Source organism: Nymphaea colorata, chromosome 6 (assembly GCF_008831285.2).
Source record: "Nymphaea colorata isolate Beijing-Zhang1983 chromosome 6, ASM883128v2, whole genome shotgun sequence".
Classification (NCBI taxonomy): Eukaryota; Viridiplantae; Streptophyta; class Magnoliopsida; order Nymphaeales; family Nymphaeaceae; genus Nymphaea; species Nymphaea colorata.
Genome location: NC_045143.1, coordinates 14,165,497 through 14,187,800, shown reverse-complemented (window position 1 = coordinate 14,187,800; position 22,304 = coordinate 14,165,497). Strand labels below are relative to the sequence as shown.

At 37.4% G+C, this 22,304-nt stretch overlaps 1 long non-coding RNA gene across 1 annotated transcript; it reads right to left on the bottom strand.

Annotated features, from left to right (window-relative positions):
* Positions 1-6,524: 6,524 nt before the first annotated feature.
* Positions 6,525-8,306, bottom strand: LOC116256327 (uncharacterized). The gene is made up of 2 exons (XR_004173091.2): positions 7,765-8,306; positions 6,525-6,848 (listed from the first exon to the last, which is right to left on the bottom strand). It is a non-coding gene; the product is annotated as an uncharacterized LOC116256327 (long non-coding RNA).
* Between the last annotated feature and the right edge of the window lie 13,998 nt (positions 8,307-22,304).

Sequence of the window (22,304 nt, the reverse complement as noted above, 5' to 3'; positions counted from 1 at the left end):
CATTTCATTTGTTACAAGTCCCAAACTTGATGAAAATTTTCATTTTTGACATGTACTAGTCAACCACTTATTGTATGTAAATCGTGTTGTTTTGTAAATGGTGCAAGAAGATGCGTGACTTAAACCAAGTGAGATAATTTCTTGAAAACTCTTAATGTCTATTGGCAAGGGTATGAATCATGGTCAACGGCGATATATTCTCGATGATGCATGAGAATAGCGAAAATTAGAATGAGAAAACAAAATTCTAATGAGCAAAACCTGCAAGATTACTCACCATGATCAACAGAAAGTGATGCATAGATAGATACTCGTCTGCTATCAGCAATCATCAATGGGATTGTTCACTCAATCTAGCAATGCATGAAAAAGCAAATTGTTAATATCTAATGACAAGTGTATGGGTGATGCTAGATGGAATTGTGCACTTGATGATGCATGAGAACAATCAAGAGACGCATGAGAAACCGAATCTTTTTATTTTACCAAACATGCATGTTGAACATGATCGATCACCAAGAGTTAATCCATGGATAGAAACACGCAATACTAGTTTGATGTGACCAACAATTGACTGATCTATTCACTTAGAGATGAATGCGAACTACCCAACAATATATGAGTCAATAAATGTTGAAAGCCTTTTGGCAATAGTATGAGCAATAATCAATGGAACACTCGATAATGCATGAGAATGATTGGGTGCATGACAAAACAAACTTTTAAGGAACATGAATGATTACTCATCACGATCATCACAAAGTAATGCATGGATAGAAGCACGATTACTAGTTTGTCATGAGCAACGAATGATGGAACTGTTCACTCGACGATGAAGGTGAACGACCTAGCAATGCATGAAAGAACGAACGGTTAATGTTGATTGATAAGTGTACAGCTGGTGCATGAAATGGACAAAGGGAAATTCATGTGAACTGAACGAGTGAATACTGAATGGCCATACTAATTTACACAGCAAAGAGCTCGTATAAGAGGACTTAACTTGTAGATACATACAATAAAACAATAGAATTTTATGAGTAAACAATGATGTAATTTCTGGTAAGAAGTTAGTCATAAATAACACATTTTATATATATGCAAGTCGAATGGAATTCCGGTTGGAGTGAGATGTGAATAGGTTGGGGCATATCACTATGTGTTCGAAGTCCTGTGTACTCAAGGTTAGCACATATGAATGAATGAGGCAAGGTTTATTTGACAACCCATTGAACTACTCATCAACTGATCATTGCTCCTTCAAGCTTATAGTCATCTAAAAGGATGACTTTTTTTCTTTGTGTCATCGAACATATCTACATTCATAACTCATTGAACTGCTCTATAAGTACCCATTGTTTTTTCAAACTTATTTCTCGTAGACGTTGATTATAGTCACTAGTTATTACCAGATCAAACATCAGTCTGCGTTCAACAGTCCCATTATTCAGGTCAGCCATTTCTTGGCAACCAAGCTTTTCCTTTAAGTCGCGTATCGTTCTTTAGCCACGTCTAGCTGCTCAGGACTAGTAGTCCTGATGCTGTGGCCATTTACTGTTTTTCCTAATAAGCTGTGTTCAACTGTCCCTCTACTAGCAGCCTAGCCATCACAGCCCGCAAATTGGTGACTTATCGGCTATCGCTGCATCTGAGCCGGATCTCTTGCTGTGTTTGATCTTGCGATCCCCTTATTGCTGCCCCTCAAGCCGCAGGTATCTATGATCGCTTCTTAGCCACATGACATCCTCACAAGGAGGATTCTTTACTGCTTCTTATTGGCAGTAGTTTACTGCTTCTCAAAATGAGCGGCATTGACACGCGTTATCATGATTTCAAGCTGCCTCACTTGAATTGGACAGCAGAAAATGTTGCTATCTTGAACCCGTAACCTCATGGCTTCCTAATCTAACCACGTTCATCTCAAGAAATGCTCTATTTACTTCATTCGTCAAAGGCAAGCAGTTCCGTTGAGTCTCTTGCGATTTCCTGCACGAAATAAAGGGGAGCCATCCAACGCGTGGGGTGGGATTTTAAAACTTAGAAATGATGTCCAGTTGGGATACGATGCAAAGTTGTACATGTTAAAATGCACATGCATCCCCGCTATACTTACAAGTCTCCAAAGCCAAAACCTTTGTTTTAGACATCAGAAAACAGGCTTCAAAACCTGCTTATTCTCTCTCTAAGTCACCTAGACTCTTTTATTTTACTGCCGCACCAGGAGTTGCATCGAGTCGGGTGCGTACTGGACATGGGTGCAGCTCCAACTCACACATTACTAAATTACTTATATAATACATGTTGTTTACATTAATAACTAAATTGTAATAATAATATATACATGTTTATTTTATTATATATATAATAAATTAATAATAATAATAATAAAATACCCTCGCCGCACCGCCGCACCTAAATTTTTTGAGCCTCTCCGGCACCCGCACTCAGGTGACATAGCCTATTCTATGGATTAAAGATCTGAGTTAAAATTAGATTAATCCGTGTGAAATCCTGGTGATAGGATCCTCAAAACTTGAGTAGAAATCTGTTTGTTCGTCTATACCTTGGACGATTTTCTATGCTAAACAAGAAGAGTGAGCGAAGGATGGATGATGTACTCTATATCCAACGAACATAGGACATACTATCGCACCCGTTCCTACGAGGGTGGGACTCATTTGAACCATGAATGCAGTTTTTATTACCCCAAATTTTTTTAAGAAACTGTACTCAATTTATTAGAACAGATTTCAATAATTTCAATCATTTTTCAGTTTGTTTGTTGATTTGGATCTAATTTCAGACCTTGGGCCCATGCTCACCCCAAAACAGACTTCTAGATCTACTTCCAAATCCAAAACTGACTTTTAGATCCACATCCAAATCCAAATCTTAACCCTACATCCAAATTAAAAACTAACTTCTAGATCCATATCCAAATCCAAATCTCGACCCTAGATCGAAAACTAACCTCTAAACCCATATCGAAAATCTAAATTTCGACCATAGATTCAAAACAGACCTTTAGATCCATATCGAAAGTCAAATTCCCACCCTAGATCCAAAATGAAACTTTAGATGCATATCCAAATCCAAATGCAATGTATGTATCCAAAATCCAACCTTAGATCAGATTTAGATCCGAGTTCGAGATTCAAAATTCATACCCTGATCTGAAATACAAAGCCAAAGTCCGTAATTGAACTCAAGAAGCCAAATCAAGTCCAAATTAGGAAAATTGATCCATAAAGCTGCTGTCGAGTCCAAATTAGATTCAAAACCAAAGCTTGAATCCACAACAAGAATTTCAACTCAAAATCCAAAGTCAAAACCAAAATAGCAATTTCCAACACTATTTAGCACCACATGTGCGTGTGCACACTCCTCTTTTGTTTTTGGTCTCAACATGGAACCGAAAATTTTAAAATATGTTTTAAGCTTAAAACACTTGTGTAACTCTTGATCTGAGCCGTGGGAATCAATTGGAATGCTAACGTGACCGAGTGAACACAATCCGGATCTAAAACAAGCTTGAAACCACCCAAAAAAAAAGGCGGACTCATTTTTACAAGAAAGCCATTTTGCCTTTCAAAAATATGCATCTTAAAATATATTTTTTACAATTTATTTTTTATGTGGAACCTCCCCTGAAGGCTAGGGAGGCGAAAGCCACCCTTATTGGCCCAAGCTGGGCCAATGAAGGTGCTGCCAGGCACCCTAGCCGAGCAGCGCATGGCTGTGGCCAGCACAGCAGCACCGTGGCGCGCCAAGGCAAGCGTGTGCCTGCAGCAGAGTGCATGCTGCCAATCACGACCACACTTGCCGATCCAGGGCATGTGCCCTGTGTGTAGGCCTCTTTGGGGGTTAAAAATGAGCAATTCTGGCTTGGGCCACCCCAACACCCTCCAAAGAGTGTTTACATAGCTAAGGGTCAATTCTCTTTCGTTAATACCTATTTAAGAAAAATGAAAATAATTCAAAAAATTTGAAGCAAGAAACATTGTCAAATTCAAATTATGAGTTTTAGCTCCAAAACTCTATAAATAACCAACCAAATCTTCATTCTTGGGTATGAGCTAACCCTTGAGAAACCTCTAAAGCTTTCTTGAAATTTTATAGTTTTTTTTTAGCTTTCTTTCACTTTCTCCTCTTCTCTTTATCTTCTTGTCTTCTCATTCTCCAAGTTTGAGAGACAGCCTCTTTCTCAACTTTCACTCTCCAAGGAGGACGAGAAGGATTCTTGGTGAACATCATCAATGCCAATCAATGCCAATGCCCTGAAGTCTCACTTGAAAGGCTTGAGGATCATCTAGGGAAGAAGATTAGTTTTTTCAATCGTTCTATTTAGAGGCATTTTTTTATATTCTCATACATTTCTTTTCTTTCTCATTTGTCATCTCCTCATGGCATACTCTTGAGTGCATTGAAAGCATGAGTAAGGTAAAATAAAATTTAATTTTTTCTTCTAAACTCAAAATATATTTTTTTTCTTTCTTTTTTCATTGAATGTATGCATAGTCTATGCTTGTGATGATATTCATGCATATTTGGTTGATTTCAATTAATATGTGAATGATAAGTAAGAACTAAGTGATTGTGATGGGATTTTCTTGTTATCATATTAATTTTGAGGTTAAGATTTCTCTAACTCAAAAAATCCCTACAAATATGTACATGTTAAAATACATCTTCATGACATTCTATTGTAACACCCCAAAAGTTTAATCTCATATCGAAGAATGTGAGGAATCTTCAAGGGCTTATAAAGGGAGACCATATGAGATGATTGTCATGGTTCCTAACCTTTTTCAGGTTAGGACCGAAACTGCTAGGGGGCGGGTTGAGATTCGTCGAACCAGGGGCCCGAGCCTGGGAGTGGGTCGGGTTGTTATAGTGGTATCACAGCAGTTTCAACACTCGGACCTGAGGTCCCACATGCACGGACGCGTGTGCCTTAAGGAGGGTGGATTGTAACACCCCAAAAGTTTAGTCCTGTATCAAAGATTGTGAGGGATTTTCAAGAGCTTATAAAAGGAAGTCATTAATGAGATGATTGTCCTGGTTTCTATCCTTTTTCAGGTTAAGGCCAAAACTACAAGGGGGCGGGTTGGGATCCGTCGAACCATGAGCCTGAGGTCGGATTGTTCTAGTGATTATGTTTTTTAATCACCCAATTATAGACTCTAAAGTTATTAACTTTCTAGCTCATCTATATTTTATTTTCTCTCATATTCAACAGTGAGAAAAATAAGTTTCCTTTGTAATAAATGAAAACAAGTAAAATCATTGTTGTTTTGACACGCTTATATAAATATATCTGGAATTTAGTTTTTGAAAGAATTTCAAAAGCAAGCACCCTCTTTGTAGAGACCATGGATATTTAGCATAAACTCTTGCATGAACTCAAGTTTCTCTCTGACCAACATAAAAAAAATTGAGGTAAAAAATACTCAATGTTATCTCTTGATCATATATATATATATGTGTATCTTTGTTTTTAAAATTCTCTCTTTTTCTTTGATTTAAAATTATATATATATATGTTATGTATCTTGTTCTCTCTCTCTCTCTCTATTTAAAATCTTCTTTCATATATATATATATATCATTTTCTCTAAAGTCAATCCTTCGCCTTCTTTCTTCTTCTCTCTTTTACTTTTTCAAATGCCTATTGTCTAAGGCCTAAAAATTTGTTGATTTTCACTTACCAACTTCAGTAGGACCAAAATTCAAGTAATGCATTTAATGTTGAAGCTGTGCTTGATGGTCTATAATCTCACTTCACTTTTAAAAACTTTTTCTTTTACAATAGTATTTTGATAAAATGACAATAGATATATAAGTAAGTCTAAATTTTTGTGATGGTTTAAAGGTTTTTAAATTATTGTTATTGTAGGATTTTAACAATTTATTTTCAGGCATATAAAATCAATGCACTCATACATGTACAATAACTTATGAAAGATGAGATAGAATTCTACCTAAGTAGTAACCTAATATCTCAAACCAACTTAAGATTTCAAGAGAACACTAAATGGATTTTAAAAGAAATCTTCAAAATATCAACATTGGCTTCAAAGATTTTCAAGTACTGCTTGCAAAGGTTTCTTGATTCCAAAATCTCTCAAATCGAAATGGTTTATTTTCTCAAATAGTACTATAAAATTTTCTCGTCCAAAAGTCTTTGAGATATCAATCTTCAAAAGTTTTTCCCAAGCACCACACCGCATTTAAGATGAATAAGATATTTAAGGGGCCATTTAATGGCATGGAATTATGGAATTGAAAATATATTTTTGAAAATATATTTCCTGGAAAAAGGGAATGGGAAAAATATTTCTGATTCACATTTTGATGAGTATGTGATAACTGAGAAATATATTTCCAAAAACATATTTCTGTGTTTGATTTTTAAGAAACATATTTCCATATTTCCAAAAAATACTTTTCTTATTAGATGTTTTTACTAAGTAGTTGATACCTGCCTGCCAACAACACAAATAAAACGAAGCTACAACCAACCAAAAAACACGAATACTAATATACTCACTCAAAAACCAAGCACAGAAAACGAAGAATGCCACCAAGAAAGGTTTTGCGAACTCAGTAGCATACAAAACTTCTGAGTTCTTGATTATGATTACTGAATAACGCACGAGCTCCTTTGCAAGAGAGAGAAAGATTGAACTTTGTGGCCTCCTGCTGCCATCCAATTTAAGGCAGTAACTTTGTGCAGTTCATGTAGAAAGACCTAACCTAATTGATTGTAGAAGGCACTAAATAGCCTCTTCAAAAAATTATCACTCATTACAAACGGAACGCCAACCATTCATCTCGCACTTCTTGACCTGTTGCAAAGAAGAAAGTATGGAGAAAAAAACGTATATGTGATCACAAAAGAACTGAAATGCAAAATCAGAAACAAAAAACAGACACCTGACATGCAGCTTTCTTTAAAAAACTAGATCATTTTCTTGAAGTTTATTATGTTAATTTGACTTGGTGAAACTCCTATATGTAAACCAATTCTGCTGCAATTTATAGAAGAGTAAATCTTCAAGTCATAAATCCTTTCAACAAGCCACATGACAACAACCATTTATCATGGCATCCTCTTGTTGAACATAAATTGTTCATCCTTGGTCTATTAGTTTGTGCAAGACTGACTCAAACAAATAAATCTGACACAAATGTTTTTGAATAAGGCAACTAAGATAATGAAGAAATGGGTGGACAAGCACCAAGTTCAACATTGAGGATCAAGTATTGGTAAAACTCTACCGAAATCTACCCTACTAACTACTTACTATAAGCACATGATACAGAACATAGATCAGCAAATACAGAGAACCATTCACTGTGATCAAAAGGTCCGCAACTTGGCCTACGAGATTGTTCTCCTACTAGTCTTTAAGGTGCATCTGATAATTCAAGTTATTGTATGCAAATGAAGAAGACGTTGTCAAAGTGTGTCTTGACATGCTCTGATCCTACAAAGGGCTCTATTGATGAAATGAGCTGATTGCAGTATGAGGGATTGAAATTTGATTCCAATCTCGTAGCCTCAAGTTTTCTCTATGCGGAGGAAATGACCTGCTCTGGCTATTGATCCAGGAAAACCCCACACAGACAGTGAAAAAGGGAGAGGGACAGATGACCCCGACCAGAAAAAAAAACAAGACGATACTCTCAAAAAAAATCTCGCAAGGAAAAAACAGAGGAAACAGAAAATTATCAAAGAAGGAGGAAAAAGAGGGCGCCCACGTTACAGAGACAGATTAGGGCCTGAAAGATGAGAAGCAAAGCTTAGGAAGCGGCCGCGCAGTTGCAGTAGCTTCGCACGGGCAGTAGGGACCCTGTTGAGGAGGTGCATCCGGGTGAAAAGGAGAAGGGAGAGGCGGAGAAGCAGGTGGAGCAGTAGGGAACCCTGCTCCGGCTCGAGATCAAAACCCGTGGTGAACTAGGTGGGTGAAACCCTATCGGGAAAAGGATCCGGCGGCGGTCAACGAACCCCAGGCCCAGGCGGCTACTGCTCCAGCGATTCCGACGGGTTGGAGCTGGACTTCCGGATGCCGGAAGGTGATTTTGGGTGACAGGAACCCTTATTCTTCTCAGGAGGAGGAGGACTTCATAGGGACAAGAATCGGAGTCGCAGAGGGGAATCGGAAGAGACGAAGCCATCCCCTCCTTGCTATTTAGCGCGTGGGGAATGCGAAGGGCGTTCCTCTTTCCCCTTCTTTCTTCCTCCCTCTCGAGAGGGAGCTGCTGGAGTGATGGTGTCTCCTCTTTCTTCCTCTTGCACGAGACGCAAGCCCAACCGGCATTTTTTAAACATTTAAAAATTTGAATTTTTTTTCGTCGTTGTTAACCCCAGAGAATGACCAATCCTCATCACCGAGAGGCAAGTCTCTTTCTTTCTATAAAACTTTTATTTTTCTCTAAATTTTGAGATGCAAACAGCTAGCTACCATGATGGGTCATGTCATCAATTTGGCTATGTTTATCATTGATGCATGTAACCACTCAAATTTTTCAAAATTTTATATTTAGCATTTTTCGAACATTTTGTGATAACTTTATAATAGCTTTCAAGGATTTTTGGCGTCAAACACTTCAATTTCTCTTAACTATGGGTCGATTTTTTCTTTTATTTGACTATCAATGACACTTGGGACTTATTTGGATCTAATTTCAGACTTTGGACGCAACTCAATTTCCATTTAGACTTATTCTATAATTCAAACTGTGATCCAGTTCAAAAACTCATAGACGCCTAAAACAAGTCCCTACATCCAACTGGATCCAAAGCCCAGCCTCAAATCTAAAACAGAGCCCTAGATCTAAATACTTGCCTTAGACCCAAAATAGATCCTTAGATCCAAATCACAAACAAAATGGAACCACATCCAAATTCAGATCTAAACCATTATCCAAATCTCAATTCTAGACTGATTTGATTCCAATTTGTGTCTTCATTTCAATTCAAACCCGATCCGAACCCAAGAACCAAAGTATAGATCCATATCCTTGTTTGGTTCCAAATTCTTGATCTAGATCCAAATTTAGATCCAATTCTATGTTTTTACCTTAATCCATATCTAAATTTGAGATTCAAAACCAAATATGAGTTTTAGATCAAAATTCAAGATCCAAATCCAAATATATTATTTTTTATCCATTCTAAGCTTTTGATCCGGCTCCAAATCCAAGAGCTATATCCATTTTCAGATCCAAATACAAGTCCCAGATCATTTCTAGTCCATGTATCGAGACATTATGATCATTTCCCAAATACCAATAATTTTTAATTCAAGATTCCCAACATACCCTTGATTTGAGGTGTTTACAAATCACAAGTCATGGAAGTATATATTCTCTTTAAGGGATCTAAATCTGAGGCAAAGAAGATGGATTGAATACTTAAAACATTATGATTTCACGATATCTTATCATCCAGGCAAGGCGAATGTGGTGCCTGATGTTTTGAGCAGAGCAACGTTGTGCAGTATGTTGACTCGTTCATGTACATTATTGCAAGATGTGATAGCATGGCAGCCTTACCTTTGTGGTGAGGACAAAACAACAATGACGGCTTTGATACCACATCCTTTGTTGGATGAGTTTAAATTGAAGCAAAAGGAAGATTCCAATTTTGCTAAGAACATGGAAGAATGTAAGAAGGTAGATTCTCTTTGGCATCAAGATAAAGATGGTTCATTGTGGTTTCGACGAAAATTGTGGGTTCCTAGAGACGAAGGGGTTAAGCGCCAGTTGCTTGATGAAGCTCACAAATCTAAGTTTTCTATACACCCTGGCAGCACAAAGATGTTTCAGGATATTAAAAGAAATTTTGGTGGCCCGCAATGAAGTGTGAAATTGTAGAATATGTAGCAAAGTGCTTAGTTTGCCAGTGAGTCAAAGCAGAGCATCAACGGCCAGGAGACTTGTTGCAAAGAATTGATATCCCAGTGTGAAAATGGGAAGACATTACGATGGATTTTGTGGTTGGTTTGCCTCACACCAGAAGTCAACATGATGCCACATGGGTGATTGTGGATCGACTTACGAAATCCGCTCATTTTCTGTCAATAAGAATCAGTCAGTCCTTAGAAAGTCTCGCAAATTTATATATTGGCGAGATAGTGAGATTGCATGGAGTGCCAAAGTCCATCATCGCGGATCGAGATCCACGTTTTACCTCTAGGTTTTGAGGGCAATTACAAAAGACATTGGGTACCAAGCTTAAGCTGAGCATAGCGTTCCACACCCAAACTGATGGGCAATCTGAGAGGACCATTTAAACCTTAGAGGGTATGTTGCGTGCATGTGTCTTAGAGTAGAAAGGAAAATGGGACAAACATGTGAAATTGGCAGAATTTGCGTATAATAACAGTTACCCTTTTAGTATTGGGATGGCACCTTTTGAGGCTTTGTATGGAAGGCCGTGCAGATCGCCAGCTTGTTGGTCTGATTTGAGCGATGGCAACATTGAAAACCCTTTAGCATTACAACACTACACCAACCAAGTGCAATTGATAAGGAAAAAGTTGTTGACTGCTCAGAGTAGACAGAAAAGATATGCCGACATTCGACGTAGAGAGTTGGCTTCTGAGGTTGGTGATCATGTGTTCTTGAAGATTTCTCCTACTAAAGGTGTTTTTCGATTTGATGTTAAGGGAAAGTTGAGCCCGAGGTTCATTAGACCTTTTGAAATCTTAGAGAAGATTGAAAAGGTGGCATACAGATTGGCACTACCACCTGACTTCAGTCATGTTCATGATGTTTTCCATGTCTCCCTGCTTCGAAAGTATGTACCAGATCCTACACATGTGATTGATTTTCAAGGTATTCAGGTGCAAGATGATTTGACAATGGAAGAAAAACATATTAGAATTATGGATCAAAAAGAGCAAGTGCTTCGTACAAAGAGAATTCCTTTAGCACGTGGGAACTTGAGGAGGATATGCGGAAGAAGTACCCACATCTGTTTTTGCATTGAGGTAAGATCTAAATTTCAAGGACGAAATTTTATTTAAGGAGGGTAGGATGTAACACTCGTTTCATGTTTCAGGTCAGGTTAGAGCGGGTCCAAACCCGGACCCGATCTCCACGCACAAGAGGGTCCCGATGTCGCCCTCTCCTCCCTCGTCTTTCCCTCTTCTCCCTCGTTTCCCCTCTTCGACTCTACTTGAGCTATGACCACAACACAGAGAAGAAGAAGGCGGAGGTTTGAGCAGTGGCGACGGCAGTGACAGCGGTGGCTGCGGTGGCGGAGCTTGGGTAAACACTCTCTCTCTCTCGTGCTATTTCCCTTCTCCGCCACTCGGCCCACTCCCATGCTCCCTTGCCCTCTCTGCCGCATGTTCTCTCTTTCTCACTCTCGTCACTCTCTCCTTCCCCTTCCTGCCAGCTCTCACCCGCACATTCCCTATCCTTTGTTGCCCTCTCTTGTCTCTCCCCTTTTGTCCGACCCCTCTCTCTCAGTCTCTCCTCTCTGTCAGCGCCCTCTCCCACTTGTTTTCAGCCTCCCACACAACTAGCATGGGCTTCTTCTAACGACAGACCCCTCTCTTAAACCACATTTCTGTTGATTTTGACTGTTGGTGGCTGTTGTATTGAATTTGCAGCTAGGGGACGCATCTTTCCCCTCATACCAGTGACCAGAATACTTTGGTGGTGGAGGCAGCGATCAATCGTTGACGTTGAAGCTCAATCGAACTCTTGAAGTGGCTGTGGGAGCACTATGACAGTTTGAATTTTAAGATTTGGGTGAAAAAGGCCTAATCGAGCTTAGATTGTTATAAATTTTTTATTGGAATACATATAATTATTGTTTGAGCATGCTAGAATTAAAAATTGATGATTTAGAAGACATCCTAGAGATGTCATTATTTTGGGAAAGTTTATGACCATTTTGAGATGGACAAGGATCTATGTGTATAAGTGTTTTTCTAGCATGATGTGTTGATCTTCGAGGCAATAGGGAAGCATGGTAGAGATTGTGATGTTGTGGTGAAAGTTTAGAACAGTTTTAGCAAGCTTGGGAAATAGGCTTTTATTGATGTATGTATGTATTGTATGTTGAGAATCTTAATGGTGGGGAAGACGCATCAACTAAGGAAAACAAGTGAGAATCGCACATGTGATAAGTCGAATATAAGTTTGAGTTCTAATCATTGGTGGCAACCTCGAGGGTTGGGAAGAGACCTTTTTCGGAGGGCTTCGTGGGTCGACACCCATTTGAGGCGAAGACATGCCTCGATGATGGTATTTTTAGATTTGTATCGATTGTAAGTGAAACGAGTAGAGAACTTACTATTTGGTTATGTTTGCAGGTACACCGGCCACGTCAGGTAGGCCTTGAGCAACGTGGGTCGTAGTTCGAGGTGTTTAGCGGATGAGCGACAGGTATGGTGGCATTCCAGGCAAATCCCTGCCTAGGCAATTGTGTGAATGTGTGTTCCTAGGATCGTGGGATCATAAGATTGTGATGTGATTAATGGATTGTTTTGTGAATGAATGTGTGTATGCATGCAAATTGTTTGATATATGATATGATTTGTTTTGAAAGGTTATGAGAAGCATGTTTTGAAAATGTTATGCATTTGCATATGCATGCTAGAATTGATAATTGTTTAAGACAGATGAGGTGGGGTATCCGAGTCGAGTATCTCCTCGACCCCAATTATGCATTAGAAAGAATCCTAGAATGATAATTGTCTAGGACAGATACGAGCCAATCACGGATCCAGACTACTCTTCGTGGTTTGGCTAAGTTTTGAAAGGTGTGACTGATGTGTGTGATTGTGAATGATTTGTCACGTGACAAGTTCTGTTTTGGAAAGCTATTAGAAGCATGTTTTGAAAACTGTTACGCATTTGCATGTGCATGCTAGAATTGATAACTGCTTAGGACAGATGAGGTGGGGTATCGAGTCAAGTGTCTCCTCGACCCCGATTATGCAGTAGAGGGCATCATAGAATGATAATTGCATAGGACAGCTACGAGCCATCACGGATCAAGACTACTCTCCGGGATTTGGCCAAGTTTTGAAAGATCTGATTGATGTGTTTGATAAAATGTGAATGTTGTAATTTGTTGCATATGTATTGTCGTGGGCAATAATGCAATCGATTGAAATTGGAGGGTAGTTGTACCCATATTGTGTGACGGCTAGCTATGAATGTTAATGTTATGTGTAGACCTCGTGTGGAGGCAATTGGAGGTGTGGCTGCACTCGTGAAGTGTACCAACCTCATGAGCTAGTCAGTCATTTTGTGATTGTGCTATTATAATGATAATAATGAAAGAATAAGAGATGAGAAGTCAGTGGGATGTGGCTATGTGTTTGGGAGACGTCCCGTTTTTCACCACTGGTCTCGCCTGTTCAGAGCACAGGCAGTGCAAGGCCCCAGGGTACTGTTGTGTGATGTGCTTAGAGCGTTGGGCTCCCGCCTTTCCAACCTGGGTGTCCTAGGGAAGGCTGAGTATCTCTCCTTGGAATTCACACATCCATGGATAAGTACTCTACCGCTGCAGCGGATGAATGGATCCATACTGTTATGGGCTACCATGGGGGTTGTCTCTCGGCTATAGGCCGCCCATGGTGTGTACGTGTCTGTGTTTGCACCCACCGAAACTGTCAATTCACTAAAGCTAATGAAAATAAATGTATGTGAATGAAATGTGTGTGAACGAATGTATATGATTGATGGGCATATAAATGCTATGACTGAAATGATAAGCATGCCTTGCAAGTGATTGAGATTGTGTTACTGTGGCCTTTGAGTGGCATTTTCATGTCGTGGTCTATGTTAGGGGTTTTCTTGGCAAATGATGTGCCTACGCCCTGACACGACATGACAATAGAATGTTTTTATGATTGTTCTCACATTTGAGCCCTAGCTAAGAGGGTTTGAGATTTTCTTGGTTTGTTGTCATATTGCGAAGGCTAAGCCTTCAGTTATTTCTTTTTCAGGTTTTGGCGGACCAGAGGCAGCAGGTTGATCAGATGGCTTCACTCACATCCTACTGGGGAGGTTTTGGGTCTTTGGTAGTGCCGGCGTGTCATAGTTTGGTCTTTTTGATGTCTTATTTTTGTTAGGCATCAAAGTTGTAGTTTGGGGCATTTTTGTCATAAACATAGATGTGATTTTGTATGAATTGAAATTGTTATATAAATAAAAGTTTGCCACATGGTTTCAAATGATATAGCTCCCTCTTTTTTTGAATTGTTGTGTAGTCGCACCTCAATGCTTTATGTTTAGAAAAAAAATTTGTTTGAGGGTCAAAAGGTTGGGGTGTGACAGTTAGGCACGACCCTAGCCGGCTTAGTGCAGTCATGCTAGGCCTGCAACTGGCTAGCACAAGCCAGAATAGGCATGTGGCTGGCCAGCTCTGCCTGCCTAGGCCTAGTAGTGGGCCAGGCCTAGGCTGGGCAAGCCTTGGGTGGTAAGCTGCCACCTAACATGTTCAACTACCCAGTCAATATATTTTTGGACAGATTTGACCCTCTTGGTGTTTTTAAGTTATTTTAAGCTAATAATGACTAATTAGTGGCTAATTTTATTTTTTTTAAAAAGACCACAATGCCTTTGAGTCTTCTTTCTCTATAAATACCTTCTTTTCTCTCATTTAACACGGAAATCCATCATCTTTTCATGTCTTTGAATTCTCTCTCTTCTCTTCTAGTTTTCTTCTTGTTTTCTTCTTTCTTTTCTTTTTGTTCAATGTTTCTTGTTTGGCTCTCCTAATGCTCAACTCCAAACCTTCATTTCCAACAAGAGGAAACCTTGAAGGATCTTGTGATAGACTCTTGAAGTGCTTCTCCAACCCGTTCTAGCTACCATCAATGAGTAATCTTTGCCCGGAAGAGCTAAGGAGTCGCGTTTACACCAAATCATTTTTTCAAAAGTATTTATAAATTTTCTTTCTACCATTTTCTTGTCTCTTTTCTTAATAACAAGCCGATGAAGGTCTAGAATCTCTCTGGAGCTAAGGATTTTTTTTTGAAGCTTTGGAGAGTGTGACTAAGGCAAACATGTTCCTAAAGATCATTTTCCTTCTTTTTTAACTTATCTTTTTGTCATTTTAACTAGCTTCTTCATTTCTTTTAACTAGTTTATCTCTTTTAAACTAGTTTTAACTTTTCTCTCTTTCATTTTAATTTATTTTTCTCTCATTCTTTACTCCTCTCATTTTCATTTTAATGTTTATTTCTCACATTCTAAACTTTTCTCTATCATTTTAACTTATATTTCTCTCATTTTAATTTATTATTTCTCTCACATTTAATTCTTTCTCTTTCAAATATCTCACTTTTTCTCTCCTTCTTTTATCTTTATTTCTCTCTATGTATTTTCATTTTTCTCTCTCTCTTTTAATTTTTCTCTACTTATTATTGCGCCCTCATCGTATATCTTCCTTTTCATTTCTCTATTTTGATGACTTGATTGTATGTGGAACTATATTATGATGTGAGGATTTGGGGTGGGTTATTTTTCTATTTTTATCATTTTGAGGTTAAGATATGTCCAACCGGAGAAACACCCAAACACTCTTGATGTACATGTTAATTTGCATTAAGTATGTCACTTTCGATTTTTCAAATTGCAAATCCATCTTTTATATTTTTCTCAATCATTCTTCTAATCTTCCATTGGCCCACCTATATTTCCAATACACCCTTGAGTGACTCGCTTGATGAAATCTTACTACTATCAATTTATATCAAATTTTTCCTCTACATTGCTTCATAGATGAACCAAGTTTCTTGCAAGATCAAAAACAGCATTTATTTTTTAGTTGATTTCCACATAAGAATTCATGAACAAGCTCTGGTCTAAGTAAAAAATTGAACGAAATTTGGTCAACCAAGAATGTGGAAGTGGGCAAACAATCACCCCAAAATGCAAAGACATTAGTCTTCTTGAGGCATATTAATTAAAGGGTGTTTGGTGACATAAATGTTGCATTCTTTGAAAGGCAGTGCTCTATGAATGGTAGGTTTTATCGGAATATATTCATCAAACACTGCACTCAAGAGAACACAAACTGAATGCCTCGTAAAGGTCTCTTGCAATGCCCCCAAACTGAATTGTCAGATTCTTCATGCTTCTTCTGCTCCTCCTCTTGCTTGTTCGGATCCTTGGATATTCTATTCATATTCTACTATTTTTTTGCCTAAGGTTGTATTGCATCTACTTTGCTGCAATTCACAAGTACTTTGATATCATATATATGGTGTTATATGGTTTAAGTCTTATATATCTAACTAGTTATTAGATGTCGATGACGAACAATGGTTGAATGAGATAAAAAAATATGTTGAGCTCAACAACAACCATCTTAAAATAAGAAGCAATTGGGCTGTGCAAACACCCCTCATCGCGAACACATGAAGAAAAAAAAAGATTGGATCTCGAGCTGTCCCAAACTTTTGCATGAGGTTGTTAGTATTGATCTTCGCTTTGGATATTTCATATACCATTCTAGTCTGCATGGGATCCTGATCTTTATTGTATGAGTGAAGAGCACAGACCATCCTATCGTCCGTTAGACTTCACCTGCATATTCAATGGCATTAAATTTTTTTTTGTTATTCCTGCCAATTTCTATCTCAATGTCTCTCGTCTTAGCAAAGAAGTTGGTTTTGCTTTTCTACATCAGAGATGGAATTCATATATGTATATTTAATTATTCCATTGGACCACCATTCATTCTCCCTTAGTAATTTCTGTTGTCAACCCTATACCCCTCTTTCCTAATTTTATTAGTTGTTTCCATCTTTAATAAGTTAATGTTTTCCTTCAGATGTAATCTTTAAACTCTTAATACAATACGAATCTTCATTTTGTCATCATTGCCCTCCAATTACTATTCATTTTCTTATCTCATAAGGTGAATATTTAAAACCAACAAGATGGTTAAAATATGAGCATAAGCTAAGCAAGCCCCTCAAAACAAAGCCTCATCTTTTAGTATTTAGCCAGAAATAAGTGGCTTCCTAACAATTGAACCAGAAGGTTACTAAATGTTTTGATTGTTTATAGAACAATTCATGAGAGAGCAAGAAGATCAAAAAGTTTTGATAGTTACTCCAAAACCAACTAATGAAAAGTCTACCAAGCAAAAAAAAAACAAAAACAAAAATAACAACAAGTCTTCTCCTACAGACCAGGATAAGGACAATCTAGATTGTAACTCAACAACCAATAAAAAAAAGAAAAAACTGAATTTCTCCTACCAAAAAAAGAAGACAGTGGAAAAGAGCAAGAAAGGAAAAGAACTCATGAAATAAAGCAGTTCACCTAATCACATATGAAGTGAATGTTTGGAGGATAAACATAAAAGAAAAGAAAACATGTAAAGATGAGGGAAAATGTAAGGAAATATACCCCAAGTAATAGTTCGGACAACAAAAGCTTTGCAAAAAGGCAAAAAGAAAAGGACAAAATCAGGTGAATCATGTAATGACTAAAGTCCACTCCAATGCAAGTTTTATCAAATGGAGAAAAGAATGAATAATGTTGAACTTAAAGGAAAGGGAAATGCTTGTACTCATGTGAAAACTACTACCTAGGCATTGAAGGAAATGAGGATGTGAAGGGTTTGCCTTAAAAATTTATCAAATATGATGGAACCACCTGCCCGCATATTCATCTCTCAAGATTTATCAATGATTGCTACAAGATCTGAACTAAAAATAGAATATTGTTTCATTACTTACTAAGAAGTCTTGAAGGCATCGTTGCACAATGGTACAAAGAAAACATCAATATAGTCAAATTAAAAATATTTGATAGATTGGTTGACATGTTCATTGAGAGATTTGAGTACAATGTCACCATTGCTCCAACTCTCAGTACCCTTTGCAACCTTCATTAGAAAAAAAGAGAAAATGCTCAAGAATTTACTCAAAGGTGGAGAATCCAATGCAACAACATGAAAATGCCTATCTCTAAAACACAGGTTCTGTGACTCATCAAGAAAAATCTTATTCAACCATTGAAAAATTTCATCCACAATACTCCAATTAAGACCTTTGCCGATTTGATCGAACAAAAAGATTCAATGGAAGAATGAATTGAAGAATGCAATTTTGATGGAATCATTGCACCCAAATACAATGAAGATGTTAAGACATTAGGTAAAATTTAGCTCTCCACCCACTTCATAGCAAATACAAGTGCTCAAGAAGTCAGCAGCAACAATTATAAGCTTGACTAAGAAGTAAACCATAAGAAGAACACACAACCACCCAAGGAAAACGATGAAGGAAAGAATAAGCATCCAGGCTGGAGCTATGGTCAGAAGTTCACTCCCCTTAGTCAACCTCGTGAGGAGATACAAGTTTTATCGTACCCATGGTTATGGCACTGAGGATTGATTTGTCTTCAAGAATATCATTAAAGAATTCATCAACAAAAATCTCAAGATTGATAATGGTAGCATTCCTGAAGTCCAAAAAAATTATTTTTTAATCAGGGAAAGGCCACAACCACTGTAGTTACTCTGCTCCCCTGTCATCCAAAAGAGCATATCTGACCTTGTGATGAAGGTGGCTCACACCAAGTCATGGTACCAAATGGGGTAAGCGACCTCTATATTTCAGAGGTATGATGAATAACATGTAAGAATTCATCCTCAAATCTCACCATAATTCCAAAGATCTTTCTTTTGCAAGGTAATGATGAGTCATAGATAACTCTTCAAATATTATATAGGAAATCATCCCGTTATAAGAATGTCTTATTGAAGAAGACTGGATTTAGGCCTCTAAAGACCAATCCATCACCTTTATAGAAAAGGATCTTTCGAAATAGGTTATCACAAAGACTATATATCATCATCCAAATTAATAAGATGATTGTACCACATATATTGATCGACAAAGGAAGTGGCTTAAATATTTGTTCTAATGTCACAATCAAGGGTTTGGGCTTATATAAAGACAAGTATCACCCCAACCAAACCATGTTCTATGGATACGATGGCCGAAGTATGAGCAGCAAATGAACCCTCATCATGGACATAATCATTGAACGCCCCAACTATTGCATTTCTTTCCATATTGCGGACATACCCCCCTCGTACAACTTGCTCTTGGTATCTCGACCAATGTATCAAGTGGAATTATGGCTCATCCATCGTTACCGTGTGTGCAGAGGACCTCTTTCAGAGATTGGTACAGCTAATGCTCCCTAGGCTAATTGGTTTTGTGGATGCACCCAACATCAAGACAAACAAAAGAAGCATCTTCAGAAGCAGTTTTGATTTTTTTCACATGGCTCAGCCACCACTTTGTTTTAGGATTTTATTTTATTTTTGATTATCAAGTGTAATGGTGTAATAGCATAAATTTTCTTTAAATGTAAGGTCATATTTTTTGAGAACATTTTGTAGACGAAAAGTGTCCACACAACACTACTGAACTCATTGTTATATTTGAATACAAAGCAATAGATGTATTTTTCTTTTGAGTACTATATTTTTATTCTATCATGGTTTTACTTGAATTCACCAAGTATTGATTCTACATATTTACATTCACCAGTTGTCCCCAGAGTTGGACCCAAAACTCACTGCTTGTACGGGTAAATATAATTGGCATGTGTTTTGGATTGTATTACAACATGTTAATTTAATATATGTTAACAAAAATTAAAATAAATTATAAATTATATCCAAAACTGCATCAATGATAATAGCATTGCCACCAAGTGATTTGTAGTACTAAAGCTCAACAAATCAATTTTAATCTGTTTTTATTATGCAGTAAAGAACAATTTGATTATAGGCAAAAATAGATTAAAAATTAGACCAAAAAAAGAAATTATGTGGAAGCAAAATGGATATGAGGTTTAAGCCATATGTTACTTCGAAGAAACAAAAAATATAAGCTATTTTCCACAAAAAAAAAAGTTGTACAATTTCATTTATTGGATGGTTGTTTTATTAATTTTTAGGTAAAACTAATGTCCATTTAAATTATGTGTTGTGAAATTTTGTTATTGTTAGCTATATAAACAATGTACAATTTGCTTTTGAGATGTGTGATTTCTTTCCAAGATATGTGATTTGGTTGCAAGTTGCAACTAGTGTGAGAATTGATTATAACGTCCATCTATTTGCTGGCCAAGTTTTGACAGGTGAAACCAATTGAGCAAGGTTCATCCTTGTATAATGATATAAGTGTATCACACGCTATTTAGAATAAAAGTTTGATGAATTGGAGACCTACTCACCTCTTTTACAGCCTCATGACTTTCTACTTTTGTTTCTCTATTTGCAACCTCTAATAACTTTTTGCAACGCTATTCTCTTCTACTTCATTTCAGCTTTTTGCCATTGTGCTGGTCAAATATGAAGATGATAACATGCATCCTTTGATGTTTTCTTTAAAACTCATGAAAGTTGAGGCTCGCTTTCCACAAAAGCAGTGGATAGGCTTCTTCATCAAGGCAAGGCAGCACAAGTAGATGGTAAACATAAAAAAAGGGAGGTTTTTATCAACGTGAGAAAAACATCAATAACAATAAGCAAAATGTTAATAAAGTTTTTACTAATGTTTTCTTATGAACGATGATAAAAGTAGTGTGGCTAATATTTTTCACTGACGTTTCCGCACTATGTCAATAAACTGAACACTCACTAACGTGAAAGATTAAATGTCATTGAAAACTGTTTTTGACATTTTATTTTGTTCCTTTTACTAAGGCGAAAGTAATGTCACTAAAGTTGTAACACTTTTAATGATGCAAAATAATATGTTTACTGATGTGAAAAAGTACCATTACTTATACTAGCGAACTTTTTACTGCTATAGGTATCTTGAATATAAAAAATGTCCATTGAATAGTTAGTATATCATGCCATATTGTTGCAGGATGGAGAAGCCTATGCTTTTCTTCTAAATGTCCTTGCACTACAGCACTGCAATGCACCTGCACTGGAAGCCACAATGATATTCCAATGCTTGCCTATCAGTCTTAAAAGTTAAGACCATATCTATGGGATGTGGATTGATTTTAGTGTTGCCAACTTGCCTCCACTCACATGAGAAACTAAAGTTGGCTTAATGATTTTTTTATGTAAAATTAGTGATATAATTTTTTAAAGTCTATGAATCACTAAATTTTGGTTGTTGTATCTGATTTTATGGTGTATAATCTTGAGCTCTTGAGCATACTTCATAAGGGCACATTTGATTTCAAAAACTGTGTATTTATTTTGGTAATGCTAGTCTTCACATAACATGTAAAAGATCAAGCTAATTCACCCTTAATTACCCTTTCTTATTTTCTTTCTTCTTACATCTTATTGATATGTATCTTATGTATCTGAAGTCTATTTATTTCTTTGATTTGTTACTAAAAACATTCTTTTTTAATATGCTTTTGGGGTACTTGTTGAATGTCCTATGCATGTACATCTTATTTTCCTTTTTAGGCATGGAATACTAGATTTGTGATTCTTGCTTATATGTACCAAGTCATTAGATTTTCTTTGATCCACTCATTCTTTCAAAAATTTCAAATTGTCTTATCTGCTGGTTCTCTATGCACATTTATATCAGCTATTTTTTTCTTGTTGTCATTTTCTTACTAATTCTGTTTGGGAACTGACGTTTTGTAGATTTGGGCTATCAGTTGACACAACATTTCTTTTCTTCTAATAGTGCGGTCTCTACCCAAATATATGTATAGTTATAACTAATTAACTAATGAACTGTAAGTCAACTGAAATCAGTTTGTAAAAACCCATTTTTTGGTCATCCAAACAAAAACCAAGTTTTCAATAGTGAAAACCTAGTTTTGTGGCAGTAGCGGAGCCAGCGTGGGGCAGGTGTGGGCGCCTGCCCACGCCAGCCCAAGATAGCTCCATGTGGAATGGAGCTTCACGCCCCTGTTGACGCCGGGTTGCCCATGCCAGAAATGGATTGGGTCCCAGTAGCGATGAGCGATTCAGCTACACCAAGAAACTTAAAACAGTCGCCCAAATTCACCGAAACTCAGAAAGGGGAAGGTCGAAGTGGTGAATCGCCGAAGCCATGAAACGGCGAAGGGCAAGGCTGCAAGGGCCACCGGCCAAGGCCCAAGGACGGCAGGCCAGCAGCCGGCAGGGCTGCTGCTAGTGCCCTATAGCCAAAAATTTCTGGCTCCGCCACTGTTTTGTGGTATGCTATCCAAATAGTAAAACCAGGTTTCAAAAGCACATCAAAAAAACTTGTTTTCTCAAAACTAGTTTTTCTAGCGTTGCATCCAAACAAGGCCTAAATAAATTTAATAAAAATAAGAAAAAT